Source organism: Polypterus senegalus, unplaced genomic scaffold, assembly GCF_016835505.1.
Source record: "Polypterus senegalus isolate Bchr_013 unplaced genomic scaffold, ASM1683550v1 scaffold_2737, whole genome shotgun sequence".
NCBI classification, from domain to species: Eukaryota; Metazoa; Chordata; class Cladistia; order Polypteriformes; family Polypteridae; genus Polypterus; species Polypterus senegalus.
The window spans coordinates 1-10,099 of NW_024378819.1; the positions used below are offsets into that span (position 1 = coordinate 1).

Below are 10,099 nucleotides of genomic sequence, written 5' to 3' on the forward strand. Positions count from 1 at the left end.
CTATCTATCTATCTATCATCTATCTATCTATCTATCTATCTATCTATCTATCTATGTTATATAGTGCCTTTCATATCTATCTGTTGTAGTCCTGTGGGTGCACTGCAGCTCCCGGAACTCCAGACACAACTTCCAAAGTGAACAAAAGGTTTTATTGTGTGAACCCCTTACAAGGAAGGGTTTCCCACACCACAACCACATCTTTCGCAATAAGTAATTCTATGATTGTCATCTTTCCTCTGGTCCTCCAGCAAGCTTTGTCTTCCTCATCTTGACTTTGGCTCCCTGAACTCCTTTTATGTAAAGCCTGGGAGTACTTCTGGTGTCCCAAGAATGTGGCTTGAGAGTACTTCTGGGTGATGCTAAAACCCCACAAAGTAGGTTACAGTATTCCCTTCAGCCCTCCTAGGCAGCACTCGCAGAACCCAACAGAGCTGGTCCAAAGAACTACAGTTCTCCAACCTGTCCTGTGGGAATCCACAAATGTACTGCCACCCAGGGACTCTGCCGTCCAGTGTGCTGTGGGAGACAATGCCTTAATCAAATTGTTTTCCCCTGTCCTTCCATGCCACTGGTATCCCAGCTGGGTAAGAACCCCAGTACAGCTCTAGCTGGGATACCAGTCCCTGTATGGCATCCGTCAAATGATCTACAGTATCTATTGTGACAGAAACCATCTGGGAACCTTGCCTTGGAAGGACCAAGGAGATAGTATGTGCAGGGAATTTTCTCCAATTATTTGCTAGATGGCAACCCATGAGTTACTGCAGTACCCCAGATTCCCACAGGGTATAATGGGAACTGGAGTTCTTTGCTTCAGCCATACAGTGCCCAGTAAGTGCCACCAGGGGGTGCTGTGGGAACTGGTAAGCCCTGCTTTGTCAGGCTTCTACCTCGCCTGGAAGTGCTACTGAACCAAAGCTTTGAGCATTGGGAGTGCTTCTGGGTGTGCCAAAAAAAGGAGCTGCCTGCCAAAACTCCAAGAGCCAGAGTTCAGAAGAGAACAACAATGCTTTGAGGAATGGAAGAGACAGAGAGTGACAAAGAGAAGACTACAGAGTTGCAGAGTGCCTGTGAATTTGTATTGTGGGTGGGGCATGGGAAATGCTTACTGGAAGAGTTTCCCACAAAATAAATCCTCTTTGTTTACTGCAATTGTATCCGAGCCTTTGTGTGTCGGTATTTGGGGAGCTGAATCATCCCCTGGTGGTCACACTATCTTTTTATTGTATAATATAGTGCCTTTAATTATCTATCTATCTATCTATCTATCTATCTATTGTAGCAGGCGGCCGGGTCCCATGCCCAGCCGGGACGCCCCTTCTGCTTATGTTCCAGGGGAGCAGCCATGGACTCCTCAGTACCTCCCCCAGGATGCTTGGTGGCAACCTCCCTGGTTGACGATGGTGCCTCAGTTTCCCGCAAGGTTCCATGGGAGATGGAGTTCTCCACAACCCTGTGGGGACCTGGGGCTGCAACCTGGGGCTGCAACCAGGGGGCGCGACATGGATCGCTGAGCCCAACTGGTCTAATCTTTGGCCCCACCCGGGAGTGCAATTGGAACCAGGTGAGCAAACACTGGGAGCACTTCCGGGAGGGCCATAAAAAGAACCAGCAACAACCACTCAGGACCAGAATTGGGAGGAAGAGGACGAGGTTGCCTGGAAGGAGTGGTGGTGGTGCCAGAGGAAGAGTGTGGTCTGTAGTTGTACTTTTGGGACTGTGTTGTGGCTGGAGGGTTCACGGGGAAGACGTGCAATCCAGCCGAAGAAGAAAAATAAAATCTTTGTGTTATTTGTACACGTGCCTCTGTGTGAATCTGTGCCGGGTCTGGCGCTATACAGTGTCCATTTCACACTATCTATCTATCTATCTATCTATCTATCTATCTATCTATCTATCTATCTATCTATCTATCTATCTATCTATCTATCTATCTATCTATCTAATATTCATATGTGTGTGTGTATAAATAGCCAATAGGGAGCTACTGAGCCCCCAAAACTCCAACCCACTAACGCATTACAATCGGGTTAAAATAACGGATTTTCTTAAGTGAACACTACCAAATACACACAACCAATATATCACTGCGCCTTCTCTCGATACCACGATTTTTCTATGGTTGTCTTGCCGGCTCTAGATTTGGTGACCTGCTCTATTCCTAGCTACTAGAGCTACCACAGCATTTTCCGACCAGCACCATTTGTACTAAAGAAGGATAATGAAACGATAAGCATAGGACCAAGCTGTGCCAGAATGACTTGAAGAGAAAGGAAGATGGAGGAAAGTTGAAAGTAATGACGTGGCCTGCACAATCACCTGACCTTAACCTCCACTGAATTGATCTGGGATGAAGATTATATCATTATATTATTTGTAAAGACTTACCTGATATGAGTATATCATGAGGGAAATTCTACTTTAGAAATATTTATATATTTGTGTTTTGTGCAATTTCACTACGACTGCATTTAAAGTTATGATGGTTTCATGTATTGTGTGTTGTGCTGTTTAATTTTATTTACTTTGTTATGTGCAAGGATGCAACACTGAGGGAAATTTCTAGCAACCTGGCAATAAAGTTCGAGTTCAAATGGATAAAAAAGTCAGGGCTTCACAGTCCATTAGCGCCAGTCATTTATGGGCACTTCTCCAGCAGCACTGGCGTGAATGTCCAAAACAGTCCTTTGGGTCTTCATTAGGAGAATGCCCAGAGTTTCACAGTTGTCATGAATGGAGGAATTACTCTGTTTATTTATTTTATTTTATTTTTACTTAGCATTTAGGTAGAACTCTTGAGCAGCAGTACAGTTGTTTCCTTGCAACAAGAGAAGTCAAGTCCCGGGTACTCCCTATGTGCACTCTTACAAATAAAGGTGCCAGAGTGATGCCATAGGGGAGCGATTTTTTTGGTCCCAAAAGACCAAAGCACATGAAAGTTCCAGAAAGAACCTTTATTTATTTAGATCCATAGCAGACTCCATACAGTAAATAACTAGATTAAAACAAAAATAAAAAAGAAGAGATGGTAACAGATGTGCAGAATACCAATGGTTTTGGATTTTTAAAAGCACTCTCACTGCATACAATAACACGGGCTCAGTTCAGGCTTTCTTCATCTGTTAGTGTCCTGCTAGGTATAGCATGTACCATGTATTAAAGATTTCAGGTTTTTTTTTTTATGTGTGCTGTTTGTTAAAGCACAAAGAAACCACTTTATATGCAAAGAACCTATCCCAGAATTAAAGGGTGCTTTGTCAAACCATAGTTTTGTGAGAAACTACACCACCCAGTAAAGAACGTTTATTTTCAAGATTGTGGAGATTTCATGTTCTCCTGTGTCCACCAGATGTTCCAGTTTCCTCTCACTGCCCAAGGACATATAAGTTAGGTGGGCCCTAATGATAAATTGGCCTCTGATGTGTGTGTGTGTTTGTGTGTAGATTAATAATAATAATACATTTGATTTATATAGCGCCTTTCTCATGCTCAATTCACTTGTGAAGGGCTGTCTCCATGCCCAAGGATTCCTCCTGCACTGAACCTGGTGGTTACTGGGTTAGGCTCCAGCTTTCCTGTGACCCTTCCCTGGATAAGCAGGTTTAAAAATAGGCCAAGGGATAAATGCCATTCTAGTGAAACAGGACAGTAAGGAGGCTCCCCACTCCTGACATCACGCTTCCCCCTTCCCTCGACCAGCAGCCTCTATCTTGGATTAGCATGAATAAATCACTCCTGCAATTAAACTATGATTCTTAGTCCGATGAGAGAAATCGTAAAATCAACCTAAATGTTCAAGCAAATTATAGAAAAAAATTCCGATTTAAATCCGTTAATCTCTTGTGAAAAGCGGACAGACATACAGACAGAAGGACGTTGGATTTTATATCTCTCTATTATAATAAAAAATCTTGGGAAAAGAGATGAGATACAATTTTCTCAGAGAGACACTTTCACGTCCTGCAAGACGAGATTTTGTGTCAAGAGATTTAACCACGCCTGGGACCAGAAATAAAAGACAAAGAATAGATGCCAAAGTAGAACGTTGTAAAGAATTCAAAAACATTGGCACGATACACTTGCAGAGCAGGTTAGACATAATGAAAGTACGAAAATTTGAAAGTCTCAAAAAAATGATAGTAAAGATCACATTAGCGCAGACAAACGGAAATGATTACTCTGTAAAATAACAAAACAGTGAAATGAGATCGAATATATTATTCAGATTTAAACTTTAAGTCAGAGACTTGTAGGTCGTCTAATTCTTGTTGCCATCAGGGGAAATTATTGTTTCTTCCCAATGAAGAGGCGCATTCGCGAGAATTAAAAGATTTGTTGTTTGGTGAAAGTGAAATCCCAGGAGAGACAAATTCAAGGCCTGTGAGACAAGACTTTACGCAAAGAGATTTGGAAAAGTCCTGCCGACATCTAAAACATTTACAACCACGCACACGGTTCAATCATTTCTCATTTGTGTGAATGCTATCGTCAGACACATTTCATGTAGAGAGAAAGAATTGATATTCACTCACGGGCAGTTATACGTTGCGTTGTCACGATGTAATTCCAAACACGGAATCAAACTTTAGTGCGATATTGACAAAAAGGTAAAAGTGAAAAGAGATCGAATATATAGACATAGGTGATATGACAGAAGTATGTAGATATTGTTGGCTTTAAATTTTAAGTCGGAGACTTGTAGATCGTCTAATTCGTGTTGCCATCAGTGAAAAGTAGTGTTTCTTCCCAATGAAGAGGCCCATCCGTGAGAATTAAAAGTTTTGTTTTTGGTGAAAGTGAAATCCACATACGCGAGCGGCAGAGACGAGAAATAACTGGCGCGTAGGGCAGGCAGGGGGATTTGGCGAGCGAAATAAGCAGGGGCCAAAGCCCCCTAGTATAGAGATATAATACTTGTAGAGCTTAAAATGTAATTAAAGAAAATAAATCAATCAAATATTCAGTAACCTTTGACTATATATGTGTGTGTGTTTTTACCTAAAATTACAGATGTATTATTATTATTATTATTATTATTATTATTATTATTATTATTATTATTATTATTATTATTATTATTTCACTTCAAATACATTTTGCGCAAGGGTTTTTTTTTCCACTCTGGGAATTTCCGGGCATTTCCTTATTTATGTTGTCATGAGCTGACTTTAAAGTTGACTGGCTGTTCGACTGATTTTCCTGTAGGAGAAACTTGCATGTGGTTCCCAAAAGAGCCCAATTCAAACGATTTTAAACAATTGGATTGCATGGATCAATTCCCTTTACTCTTTGAATAGGGTCCGGTCCGGAGAATCTTTAGAGTAGGCGAATTTGAAAACGGATAGATTATTGTATTTAAAATAATACACTTCATAGTTATTATAATCGGACAAGAATCACTGTAAAATATTAATCGAGTAATCCACAAATAATTTTTAGAAACAAGAATTAAATCACACATGAACAATTAAATACACAGATACGAGCCTAAACAACACGTAAACGTTAATATTTAAAGAAACAAATAAAAATATGCCCTGCCGTGGGCTGGCGCCCTGCCCGGGGTTTGTTTCCTGCCTTGCGCCCTGTGTTGGCTAGGATTGGCTCCAGCAGACACCCGTGACCCTGTTGTTAGGATATAGCAGGTTGGATAATGGATGGATGGATAAATAAATGCTATCCAGCTTGTTTGACCCTCGAAACTTTGAATTGGAATAAACGAGTGCCGTAAGCATATTTTGTATTGAAATGAACATTCATATCTTTTATATACTTAGAATCCGAAAAAGGCGCAGTTCACAAAGCCGATCTACTTACAGGTACTCAAAGCAAAGCTGGCATTCATTCTTGTAGGTGTTTCCGTCCGCTCCGCACACCAAGGAAGCCTCGTCGGGACAGTCAGTTGCCCTGTTGTATTTGCCACAAAAATGCTGCGAACAGGTTAATTGAGATCGTCAATAATGATAAACTTATTGTTATGATCTAAAAGCAAAATACATTCTCGAGTCTTGACATTTGTTTCCCAACCCTGATGAAAGTTGGCTGCTTTCCCAGTAAATCACACTGCTGAGCACTTTAGAGTTTGCAAACGACGCTAAATAAGACAATGCAAACCAAACAGTGCGTGTATTTATTGAAATACTCTGAATTGTTTGATTCAATTCGCTCGGTTTGACGATAGATAGATAGATAGATAGATAGATAGATAGATAGATAGATAGATAGATAGATAGATAGATAGATAGATAGATAGATAGATAGATAGATAGATAGATAGATAGATAGATAGATAGATAGATAGATAGATAGATAGGCAGTATATAAATAAGAAATCTACAGGTGCTTTGGGTCGTGAAGTTCATCGAGAATAATATTGCCTGACAAAGAACCATTTCGGGATTGTTCTTTGAATATGAAATTGAGTTTTTGTGCTGTTTGAATATTTAATTGTTTGGATATTTCATGTACATTAAATTACCAAGCAAGGACTCGGATCTGAAGGAGCAAGAATCCTTTATAAACCCAATCATATTTAAGATTTCCTTATCAGCTTTTCATTTTTAAAACGTGTTACATATTTTTTAAATGTAAATCAACAGTACAAAACACGTCATACATTGCACACCACATAATAATAATAATAATAATAATAATAATAATAACTCGTTTTCAGTTTGTTAAATATCTCTTTAGAGGTTTACTTACATTACTTGGAAAAGGTGCGCTGTTTGGCTGAGCAAGCAACAAAGCTGTAAAATAGTAATAATAATAATAATAATAATAATTATTATTATAATAATAATAACAAAAACAACAGCATATATTTTTGTCTTTTTATGCAAATGCGTATTTATTTTATTTGTATACTGTTTGTTCATTGTTATTGTTAAATAATCACAATGCTTCCGCAAAGTCTTTCCTGCATATTTTTATTGAGCTTGGAGTTATGAAAATATCATTAGAAATTCCTGCATTTTCGAATAAAATACACTATAAAAAATAAAACAAAAAATATGATATTTTTAAAGAACAGTCGAAGAATTCAGGCAAAATGTTGCATCACTACTAATCACTTAACAGGTGTAGATTTATTTATGAATGATGGTCCTTATTTTATTAATGGGTTAACAAGACTCCGACAAAAAACAGCAATGAGAAAAATTCAATTCGGGCACTATAAGATGTTTCTGTTGTAAAGTACTTTGTGCATTCCATTAGAATAGTAATGAATAGAATAGAATGTAATGCTGAGTTACAATTATTATTTTGGTTAACGCTCGTTATTTCTTCGCTATCTGTGCAATTTAGCCATCACTGCAATTGTTGTAACTTTTTTTTTCTTTTAAAAATGGCACTCTGAACAATTAAAGTCACTTGTGGGTGACACTATAAATCGGAAGCGTGATCTGAGCCGGCATGCCTTCCGATTTAATGTCCAGTTACAGTAATAGCCATCACATCCCTGACCTCCAGCGATATGAACGTCGATGATGTATATTTACTCTTTCATTATTTTATATTCCTGTACTACGGGGAAGGCAGCTGATTGAAGTGGCACTGCAGCGGGTACCTGTCTCAATTTACAAGTAAGCGTGGATACACCCAGCGCACACTTAATAGTATTCAAAACCAACGAAATGTTAAACCCTACCGCTTTGTCAGCGTGCATTTGTAAATGAATTAAACACTGAAACGGAAAAGTGATTAAAAAATGCCGACGTCACTTTTTCTTCTTAGTGAGTCTGAACGGAACTTACTTGCAAGACTTAAAATAACCAGCAGTGTGAAGGTCGAGCCTGCCATCGTGTGATAGCGCGTGTCGCGATGTTGCTTGACGTTGAAGATCTGCTTTAAAAATCAGAATTCTTTCGGGTTTGTTTCATTGATGCTCCTCCCACAAAATGAGGCGGGTCGAGGTTATACTGACTTCAATTACATATAACTGCATTACAAGCTTGTCTTGTCAGAAGCTCCATTTTATACACTAATATCAGCTGTACGACATTTTCCTTTAAAAATTTGTATGCAATTGTTTTGCTATAAATATTCTTTTTTGTTTAATTTTAGACGGAATATTGATAGCAAAATCACTCTTAAAATGAACTTAATATAAATACAATTTTGTTCTTATATAGTGAACTCCGGTTATAATTCCAGAGTTGGATGCACAAAAAAATAAAAAATAAAAATGCGCATTAACATTCTTCCATCCCTTTAATGTTATAAGTCGCCCCCGGCAGCTCTGAGCGACTGTCTTATGTTGGAAGAACGAAGTAAAACTGGACGACTCGGTGAAAACCCTACACATACCACGTATGCAACACTCAAACTGCATTCATGGAACCACCCTGCTCCAGGAACCCATGACGCTGGAACAAAGAGGCAAGCAGATCTAATTACCATGCCACCATTATACCCTACATTCACTCAGCTTTCCATTATCAAATTCAGTTTATTATTAAATGGATTCTCAAAAAAAACAGTTGATGGTGGAGGGACCTATAAGCATGCCCGAGTCAATGTTTGACGCAGCGCTCACAAACAAACAAAAGACACATATAAATGTGTTTCCATTTTTAGTGTAGAGTGGCATTTGATAAACTGGCACTGCCAGCTGTAAATATTGTAGATTATTTTGTTTAATAAACGTTGTGCCTGGTGGGACTCACGGTGCAATCTAAGGTTCTTAGTTCATAGTTATGGTGGTACTCTTAGATCTTGGGTATCCTGTCCTGAACAAATTGCCATTTTTCTTATGTAAGTCAGGGATCTTCAGTCGTAACCCTGGAGGGCTTCCGTGGTTGCTGTTTTTTGCTCCAATAATGTCCACATTAGATGCCTATTCTTGCTGTAAGTGAACATGGACACAAATATGGGGTTGATGAGGGTGGGTTGCATGGCAGCCCATACATAGCGTTTGACAAAATTACAACACTAAGTCTTCAAGGACAAGAACTTCCTTTCGTACTCCCACCGAACACAAACACAACTTAACCCCCCGAAAGTCACAACAGATTAGGGTACATCACTACAGGGGTCACAATAGGCACTCCTAATTCTGTTCATTTAGTTCTTCTGACGATGTCACTCCCTAAAGCATTAGAACATCATAAACACCATTTTAGCATTGGTTCTTACTTTAGGAGTATTTTCCAAAACAAATAATACAGTAATTAAATCAAAATGACAAATCTTTATGAGCTTTTAGGGTCTCTTAACCTTTTTTTTGTCACAACCCAATCTTGCCCTTCGAGACCCATTCCTTGATGATCGTCAGAACGGGTTTGGGGGTCCCATTGCAGATTCAAACACAATCATGCACACCATGAAGAATCAGAGCTGGTTCTTGGGTTCTGATCTTCAGAGATGTGTGGGTCTGGGGTTGGGGTTACGGTGGCGGCTGTAAAGGGGTGAGTTTACTATGGAACTAATAAAGTTTAATGTTTAGAGCTCCTAATCCCGGAGGGGCTCTAGAATTGACTTTGGTCCATGTTGCATAAAAATGTAGGATGTCTGCTGTATGAGAAACATTTACTTTTTAAAAGTATTACTAATGTAGTGTGATTCATCTTCCGCTTCATAATTTCCCATATGTGGGGTTGATGTTCTTGATCAACTGTTCTCCATACATCTCGGCAATTCAAGACCTTTTCTTTCAGATTTTCTTTGGACTTTATCCATCCATCTCCACTTTGGACACCCTCCGTACAGTTTTTCTTTTCCTGGACTGCCATTCCCATCACTCTTTTGCCCACATATTCATTGTAGCTGCTCATTACATGTCCATACCACTTCAACCAACTTTCGTAGATATCTGTACCATTTTTGTTGTACCTCTGATGGTCTCTTTTCTTATTCTGTCCTTTTCTGTAATTCCACACGTCCATCTCAACTTTCCCATTTCCACCACATCTAACTTCTTCGCTTGCTGTGCCCCATCTTTACTGCCCATGTCTCAGCTCCATACATCATTGCTGGTCTTACTACTGTCTTACCTTTAACCTCCACCTTAATTCGTCATTCACACAACACTCCTCATTCATTCTTCCAATTGTTCTATCCACACCTCACTCTGTGGGTTATCTTTGCATTTAAT

General features: G+C 39.3%; 1 long non-coding RNA gene across 1 annotated transcript; it reads right to left on the reverse strand.

The window, feature by feature from the left end:
* Positions 1 to 5,876: 5,876 nt before the first annotated feature.
* LOC120519689 lies at positions 5,877 to 7,868 on the reverse strand. Its single transcript, XR_005631623.1, has 3 exons — positions 7,761 to 7,868; positions 6,709 to 6,752; positions 5,877 to 5,933 (listed from the first exon to the last, which is right to left on the reverse strand). It is a non-coding gene; the product is annotated as an uncharacterized LOC120519689 (long non-coding RNA).
* Between the last annotated feature and the right edge of the window lie 2,231 nt (positions 7,869 to 10,099).